We start from the raw sequence: 9,774 nt of genomic DNA, 5'->3' as shown, positions 1-9,774 counted from the left end.
GAGAATTTTCAAAAGGGATTTATCCGCCGTTCAAAATCCCCAGCCAGAGCACCATTATTTTTGGTTCCCAAGAAAGAAGATACATTACTACCCTGAATTGACTACAGAGCACCCAATGACATAACTATCAAGAATCACTATCCCTTGCCACTGATTTGTGAGTTATTGGACAGAGTTCATACTGTGACGGTACGGGCAAATGTGACTGGTTTTAATGAAGGTCAAGCTTGCCATTACCCCAACCTGTCAATTATTCATCTGTATTATGTATATATCTATGTATTATGTTGCCTGGTTCCAGCACTTCAGGTACCAGGGGTCAATTTCGTTTTCAGCTAGAATGTGGCCAAATGGTCTGTGATCTTTCCAAGTAACTTTTTGCATGTAAATGTTTTTTTTTTGCTACATTTTACCCACCCCCCCCAATCAAGGAATGGGTCATATTACAAACACATGGGGGAAGGGAGACTCCTAGCCAGATGAGATAAGCTCATCTCAGTTTTATTTGGGAGTTAGTTTTCGTTTGGGGAAGCAGCTTGGGAAAAAGCTGTGTGCCACTGGGAGAAGCTGCAGTGGACATTGCAGGAAGACAGAACAGGTAACATGGAATATACTTGCAGTAAAAGCAAAATAATGTATACTAACATGCTGATAAAAATCAATATGACTACAAAAGTATCTATCTTTATGAAAAATTAAAAAACAAAAAAACAAATAAGCCTACATTCAGCCTATAATAGTAATAATCTTGCTTAAAGAAGCATATGAATAGCACTGTGGATATTCTGAACACATGATACATAAAGCTTGGCCCCCTGCAGACGCACTTACCAGAACTCCCTCCTACTGTCTCTGTACGTTCTCCCTACCTACCAATTAGACTGTAAGCTCCTTGGGGCAGGGACTCCTCTTCCTTAATGTTACTTTAATGTCTAAAGCACTTATTCCCATGATCTGTTATTTATATTATCTGTTATTTATTTGATTACCACGTGTATTACTACTGTGAAGCACTATGTACATTAATGGCGCTATATAAATAAAGACATACAATACAATAATCCCCTCAGAACAGGGCATTACTGGCAAATGATGCCCTGGCTGGGTTATAGTCCCTCGGCTTCGCCTCGAGCCTTCAACTCTTCCACTATTGGCCAGTGATGCCCTGTTCTTCGGGGATTATTACTTAAATAATGTTATCTGCCTCTGTGTGTCTCAGTTCATCATTCTGTATTTTACACAGTGATGTGTAACGTGCAGTATTTTCTTGCACAGCAGATGTCCTTCATTGGTGAGCTGACATTACTTTAACATATCTGCCAACTTATTTATTACAGAGACTCAATATAACTTAGCTGAAAAAGTATTTTTTTCTATTTTTGTTTGATAAAAGTACCAACATTTCAATGCAAATAATTTCCATGAGTACAACCCTATTGATGCAGGAAATATCTGGGACTGTCCTCCAATAACTGCACGTGGCATTTGACATTACCCTGTGAAAAGTAATAGAATAGATGTGCTTTGAAATGGACAAAAGAGCCAAAAAAGTATAATGTAGAGTGCTGCCAACATCCTGTGGCTATTTTAAAAAGGAATAAAGCAAATAAAAAATTATTTTGAGTTAGTGAAATATTATTGTCTTATATTAGCACTGCAGGAATATGAATTTGAAAATAACACAACTAGCTTTGTGATGGCCACCTACTTAGCATGCATTCTGATGTTCGCCCAGATGGTGCCCTAACAGTGCCTTGGAGGCTCCTCCTTAAAATAAATCAGAAAATTCATGAGCAGTGAGAATTTGGCACCAAATTGCCAAGCTAAAAAGGGGACCCTTTATAGTAATAAATAATTGTATTTAGAAAATATCTTACAGTTTGGGGTCAAAATAAATAGTAGCGATACTTTGTACCCCGCATAACATCAGTGTTTATTAACAACTTTGAATTGTACATTTATTAATATTGCTCTGTGTAAGGCAAATAAGGACAGACTCTTTAAACTCGTAAGTGCAAGCATTTATTTTATAAATCTTTTCAAGTAAAAGGAATTACAGTATAAAATATAATAAATATTGTGTGAAATATTCATATGAACATGTCATTTACATATTTCAGTATACTGTATACAGTACATGTAGCACTGTTCCCCTCCCCCCGCCCCCCCAGTGGGAGATACACAGCCCCTGCTGCCTGTGTGTGGTGCGATACCTGTTTGGACCAGGAGAGCTGAGTTGAATCTGTGATGGTATGGAGATCAGGGCAGGCTTAGGTTCTTTCTCTAGTTCTTCTCACTGGTGTTAGCGCCTCCAGCCGTAGCGGGTTCCAGGGTGTCTAGAAGTCAGCCCCCACTATTGTATACTTCTCCCTACTGCCCAAGGGGACTGATACTTGGGCAGAAGTGATAACAAAGGGTCTTTATTGTATGGCAGGCATTCAATGCAGATCTCCTTACAGTGATACAGAGTCTCAGAGGTGCCACACCTCTGGATGGTGATGGCCCCTGGTCTTACAGGGCCTCTGTGGCTGAATCTGATGTTCTCTCAGTCCAAAGACTGAGCACACTCATCCTGCCATGGGAGAGACTCACAGCTCTCTGCTTTGTCTCTCCTCCAGAGCAGGAACATGACTGATACTAAATTTGGCATTCTCCTAGTTAGGATAGAAGGGACGGGCTCATGGTCTATACCTATCCCTGATAGGCTTACACAGGCCATGAGTCACCACCTTACTTCTGTCCATCATAGAGGAGAATGGGTAGGGGTTCCAAGCCCACAGATTAACCCCTTACAGCCTGCAGCTTGCAGGATTTACATAACAGGGTGGGGAAAGATAAGCAGAAAAGACATACCCTGTTACATACACTACTGTGTTAGCATTATAATATTGGTACTGTGTAAATAGCTTTCTACATTTCAGAGTATAGATATCTAGCAGTGAGTGGGGGGGTTGAAATTTGTGAACACAGGGGCACTGAAGGCTTTTCAACAAATTCCCAAAATGTTGATATTTTACCAACAATTGGAAAACACATAGAAGATCTATGCAAGAAAATATTTTGTTGACCTTTATTCCTTTTGAGATGAAAGAGTTAGCTGATAAAAAGAAGTAGGTTCTGTAGCTGTGTTAGTCCAGTTACAATTGTGCATAACATCTCCCTTTCCCTTTGTTTGTAGCCACTGACCCTCATTTTGCTGATCTTTTACTGGTGGTTTTGTTTTTTCTTCTATAAAGTTTTTTGCGTTTTCATTTTGGATTAAAAAAAAATATTATGGTTTTTCCCCCCCAAAACGTGGTCAGACTGTTTTTTTTAAATTTATTTTTTTAACTTTTTCCAAAAGTGTAAGCCTTCTGAAACATTTAAGTTTCTCATATTTAAGTCATGATGTATTTTAGAGTTTAGAATTTACTCCTAGATTGAAAAAGAACATTATCTACATGCGAGCAAGTCGAGGAGTTTGTGTAATACCAAAATAGGGAAAAACAGAATATTGCTCAGCTGTGCTCTCAGAGATAGTCAGCCAATATCATAATCACTAGATGTCAGTCACCAGTCAGGAATGTATTGAAAATAGCTGTATTTAAAAGACAAAGCAGTGGGAGGCTCTCCCTGTGTTATTCATATACATTCCCATCTCTGTTCCTTGGACTGAGTGAGACATCTTGAATCATAGAAAGTCTTAAACACTTTAATTTTTAATTAGGACAGTTCTTGCATGCTGCACCCAACGAGGCTTGTCTTCTGTGGGATTCATTCCTGTTGTTTGATGATAGCCTTCCATAGCTCGTATTAACTGATCTTTAATTACATGTACAGGTATTTTTGGTTCTTTGATGCTGGTAGATCCTGTGGTACTTAGATAGGATTACAAAGCACTTTACAAATTATGCTACAGGAGCCTTTATACCAGCCACACCTGGGGAAAAAATGGTAGTAATTTGTTCCAGCAGACGATCACCAATGAAGAAAGTGGATAAAGAAACAGTGTTTTTACTAATTCCCAGTTGAGTAAGCTGGTTCCCACATGGTCAGAAGCTAAGGCAGGACAGAATCCATAAATGCCTGGTTATATATCAGCATATTTTGGGCAAAAAGATTTCCAGCCAAGAGTAAGCAAGTGAAGAGGTTAAACTTTTAAACATGCCTTGCGCCTGCTGTGCTGCTGACACCACATCAAAAGGGCCTTGTTAAACTGATTTCCAGTAGTTTTATTACTCGGGCTTTCCCCTGACATTTAAGCTAAATTAGGTACCAATCTCTTGCTCTTAGCAAGACAGAGTAGCACTTTATCACACCTTACAAGGCAGGCAACCCATACCGGCATGGAAGGTACATCACAAATGTAATCAGCTGCTGGTTGCTCTTTAAATACTCAAGGATGGAATTCACTGCAATGTGCTGAATATTGGCCCAGCTGAATTAAGTATTGGTTACACATTAATTCCTTTGTATTACCTATTATATCTGTTTGCACTTATTTGTCCTTATTTGGTGTGTAACTCTATTCATGTCATTTACATCTCTCTGTAACTCCATTATACCGCACTGCGGAATATGTTGGCGCTTTTCAAATAAGCAATAATAATATTATGTGTTTGTTTATGTAAAACAGCTACACATGACTGATTACTGAATTCAGATAAAAGTGAGTCCATTACAGATTACTAAATGAAACCATTACAGATTTTTTACGTTAGGTATTGTTATGAATTTGGCTTACTCAGTCAGATGTTAGGCATTAGCCTGATTTGGGTGGATGATTCACATTTTTTATCGTTTCTGCTTTGTTACGATATCTCTCAACTAGTAACCGTCTGTATTTTAATTTTGGAAATCAATCCCATAAACACTAAACTCATCAGAGTTTTCGGATAACTGGCAGTGTGACTTCATTTCATGTGGTGGAGTGACCTGACCAAGATCACATGGAGTGGCCATGGTGAAGAGAAGTCTTAAACGTATGACCCAGTTATATGAGCACCACACTATGTTCTCTCACAGTAACCACTCATGCTGAGTTATTTTCTGTGTTGGGAGGAAGAGATTTGATGGACCGTAGATCCATGCTGTCTCTCTGTTTCTTTGTTAGCTTTGCTGATTGAAGAGAGTCTCCTGACAAGGTCTCTGAGAGGATGAAGAGGGCACTAGAGAAACACAAAGCCTTAGCGCAGTGACATTTTTCACTCACTGATTGTAATGAATTTGGCAAGCTGAAGTGGCTTTGAGAGACTGGGTACAGCTGGCAGAGTATAAGCATGCTGCAGATCATTAACATAGGATGTAGTACAGTATCTCATGTGTATCTTAATGTCTGAATTAAGAAGTGGAGTCCGCATGACCCAGTTTCTCTTGCACTACCATAAGCATAACATCCATTTTAACTCGTTTTCTGACACAGAGTATTGCATTTGGCTTATTGAGTGTTTCAGGACCCACCAGAATGAAGCTTCATGCTTATATACAAATGTAAGTTTGGAGTCATGCGAGTGATCCTCCTGCTATAATGGTTTTGGGCAGGACTGGCTAGGAGTTTTGCGGGGCTCGATGCAGTGTGGTTTTGTGGGGCCTCTTGCCTTCTCCGCGGTGTCATCTCCTCCTCCTATGATGCGACATCATGATATAGCAGTGTCATGTGATGTCACATTGTCATGGCAATATGGTGCCATGTGCCATCACAGCTCAATTTAAGTCACGTCTCCAAGACAACGTGCCGCTGCAGGAGGAGAAGGTAACAGACACTTACAGAGGCCTCACGCTCTCTTCTGGCAATCAGTTTAATTGTGGTGAGGTACAGTGTAGGGTCTCTAACTGTGGGGCTCGGTGCAGTGGCACCGATGGCACCGCCATCAAGCTGGCCCTGGTTTTGGGATACAAATGGTGAATGGACACATAATGAGCTGTAAGCATATGGCAGATCGCAGTTTGCAGGTCAGAGCTTCCTGATTGCAAAGTTGGTTAATCTCAAAGATCCTGGAGCGGGTGCTCAAGTATTATGACTGGTTTAGCTGTGCATCAATATGCGAAGAAAGCAGCCTTGAGCCCCTTAAGCAACAGGGGCAAATGACCGCCGGGGATAGGCTCTACCCCTTCCTCCCTGTGGTCTTTCTTGGGCTCAAGGTCTGCCCATGCGCTTCCTTCCCCTCTCCCTTTGGAGCATCAGTTGGTGACATGGAGGAGGGGGAGGGTCTTAAGGAGCATATTTCAATTGATGCACGTGTGGGAGAATCAGTTGGATCCCCATTGAGACAGTTACAGCACACGCAGTTAGTCGCTCCCTGAAAAAAAAGTGTATTCCACTCCCTGACAGTAATAAGTTGATCGCTGCCTGGCAGGAGAGTGGAGTCCGCTCCCTTGCAGGGAAAGTTGACTACTAAGGTGATGGGGTCCGTGTTGGGGCTGTTGAGTTGGCTTCACGAGGAGGCCTGCTTGTGTGAAGTTGGTTGGCTGCAGCAGCAGCTTGCAGGGGGTGTAATTGTTGATGGCGGCGGGTTGGAGGGCCCTCGAGAGGTGATGAAAGATGTGCATGAGCGACGCCAAAGGAGAGCAATATGGCCGCTGGCGCGGTTGGCTGAGGTCCGGTCATCGGAATGGTGCAGAGGAGGCATAAGATCCGCCTGTGTGGCATCCGCAGCAGTGTGCTAGTCCTCCAGCAACTAGGAGGCGGAATGTTGAGGTGGCTCGTGCTGGGAACTGATCTGTGCAGATGGGGCTGGGAGGTTGATGTGCAGAGGGGCTTAAGTCCCTGGGTTCCCTTGGGGCTCTGGGTGGATCTTCCCAGAGGGGGACAGTGCACTGGGTGTCCACCTATCCCGGGACCATTGCTGGTTCACGCAGACTGGGAGCCTTAATTGAGATTTCAATATTAGCAGGTTTTTCATTTATGCTTTCAAAATTTGGAGATAGATGGTACTCATTTCGAGACCTACTCCTTCCATATAGGAGTGGCGACCACAGCAGCGCGGGCCGGCCTAGGAGTGGATATAATCCAAATGATTTGGCGTTGAGTTATGTTAGGCCGGCGACAAGTTAAGGGTGGTGGGTTGATTTTAGGATTAATCCCCCCCCCCCCTCTGACATTTGGATAATTGGTGAATCCTTTATTAATTGGGCTGAGAAGCGCACGTCATTCCGTTCATACGGAAGGAATTTGAGTTTGAATGAAAATCAGGGAAATGTTTTCAGGCGTGGTTTGAGATGGATACAGTTGTTACCAGAGCTGCTTGTTTTGGCAAGGGATAGGAGGCCCCCCAAAATGTTGGTTATTCACGTAGGAGGTAATGATGTGGGGTTGGTAACATCTTTTAGATTTAGTTGGGTCAATAAAAAATGATTTATCTCAGATTCAGGTGCAGTGGGGTGCTGTACAAATGGTGTGGTCAGACATTGTTCACTGGAAGGTGTGGAAGGGCCCTTATCAAACTAGGTCACCTGAGTGTACAAGAAAGAAAATGAATAGGCAGTTGGTAAATTTATGTTGCAGGTCTGGGTGATAAATCACGCTGAGTTTAATACAGCAAATAGCAGATTATTTCACGCAGACAGGGGTACAGTTATCGGAAATTGGTTAAGATCTGTTTAACATGATAATTCATGAGTGGCTTGAAAGGGTCATTGCGAGTCTGGGGGTACAGGGCTAATTTAAGGTAATTTAATAGCCCTGTGGGTGGTGGCTGTTGGGAGTAAGTGTACTTTAACCTTGCCATATGGGGACTTTTGGTGTGGAAAAGTCCTGTGGTGGATGAAGGTGGTGAGTGGGCAGGGCTCATTTGTGCATGGTTCCTTGGGGCCCATTACTCGCTAGACGGCAGGGCTGGTAAGGTGCCCGGCTTGGTGGAGATTTGCGGGCCATGGTTGGGGTACTATGACACAAAACAACAGGACATTGTGTGCAGCTAAGCTCTCTGCAGATTCCAGCCATTAGGTGGTGCTGCAGAGCTCAAATTGAAGCTCCTCTGCACTGTGCTGGTAAGTGTGTCTGTGTGTGTATGTATGTATTGTGTCAGAGTCACTATCTCTGTAGATAGTGCAGTATACTGTATCTGTTTTTCAGCAAGTAGGCAGTAAAATTCCTCCTGGAGGTGCAACCAATTAAGCCAGAACTCCTGAATGTCCAGGAGGTTTAAAAGGCAGGAAGCTGCCAGAGACAAAGAGATTGATTCTTCCTAGCCACGTGAGAGAGGGACTTCTTCCCAACCAGGAGAACACTGGTTGGTCTGGCCTCTAGGCCTGAAGGAATGCAGGGTCTTGGGACCACCTGGGAATCACACCCAAGAAACTGAGATGCTAAGGGCGTGAGCAAACTGCTGGACACAGCCCTGCTCCAAGGAACTGGCATTCCAGACCTAAGGAGGAAGTGGAAGTCTCCCAAGGGGAGTAGGTTTTATTTTATTGTTTTATTTTCCTTAAAGGCACAGAGTGCCTATTATTTAGTTGTTATTGTACAGAATAAACCACTGCAGTTAGTCTAACCCACTGTTTGGCGTCTTACTGCCCTGCCACGAGGCCGTCATGTCACAGTATGTATATATGTATGGTGTGATATGCATGGTGGCGGATTAAGACCCTGTGGGGCCCCTAGGCACCAAGACTTTGGGAGCCTTCCGTCGAGGCGGCCCACCTCCTGCAGTGTCGCATCGCCATGACATTGCGGCGTCAGGTAATAGCATGTTGTCATGGCAACGCATCACCATGTGACTTTGTGCCGTCATTTGAAGTTGGGTCGCTGTGAAAACGCAACCCTGCAGGAGAAGGGCTGCTCCGGAGAAGGTATGACACACACCCCTTACCTTGGGTGAGGTCTGGGGACTCTGCAGCTACCTCCTCCACTGTCTGTCATACTCTTCTCAGGAAGGAGAGTATGGCAGACAATGAACACCGGACTGCTGCATAGGAAGCTGGGGATCCACAGCACCAGCCCACCACAACCTACAAGGGCCCCCAAACCTTGGGGACCCCTAGGCACATGCCTAGTGGGTAATCCGGCACTTGGTATATATGTGTATATGTGATGCATATGGGGTGTGTGTATATATGTGTGATGCATGAGTATGGGATTTGCTGGGCTCGTGCAAGGGTATTAGGTGCGCCAGACGAACCTTCAGTCTTGCGACCCCCATATCTTTTCATACTGATTTTTTTTAAATGTTATATTTCCATTCTCCCTCTCCCCCCTTTCTCTCTCCTCCCCACCTTTATTTCTCTCACCCTCCCTCCTCATCCTCTGTCTCACTCTCCCTCCTCATCTCTCACTCATCCTCATCTCTCACCAACCCTCATGCTCTCTCACCCCCTCCTCGTTCTCTCACCCCCGTCCTCGTTCTGTCTCGCCGTCCCCCTCCTCGTTCTGGCTCGCCGTCCCCCTCCTCGTCCTGTCTCTGTCAGGATTGGACCTCGGTCCAGCCCCCGTGACGCGTCCCGTGACGCATTGGGTGACACCCTTTGCGCGAGCGCCGCATTACTTGGGCACCTGTAACCCAGTGTCCAGAAAGCGACCCCTCCCAATGTATGTGTGCGGGCAGCACTACCCTCTCCCCTTCATTGGTGCACAATACCTTCCTAGTTTAAGGTCCAACCAGGCCACACTTCCTAGTGAAGACAAGAACAACATCAGGGTCCCACAGCTCTGGGTCTCCGACAACAAGCCCCTCACACCTTATGTCAGGATGCCGGCTGGTAAACACAGGCCGCTGTGGAATCCTCCCTCTCCGTTCCGATCTGATCCGCTGTGTTCCCTAGCTACGGGAGCTACCTAGTCATTGGGCCAGCCCTGCC

The sequence above is a fragment of the Ascaphus truei genome, chromosome 6 (genome assembly GCF_040206685.1).
Source record: "Ascaphus truei isolate aAscTru1 chromosome 6, aAscTru1.hap1, whole genome shotgun sequence".
Taxonomy (NCBI): Eukaryota; Metazoa; Chordata; class Amphibia; order Anura; family Ascaphidae; genus Ascaphus; species Ascaphus truei.
Note: the sequence above shows the minus strand (reverse complement) of the source record.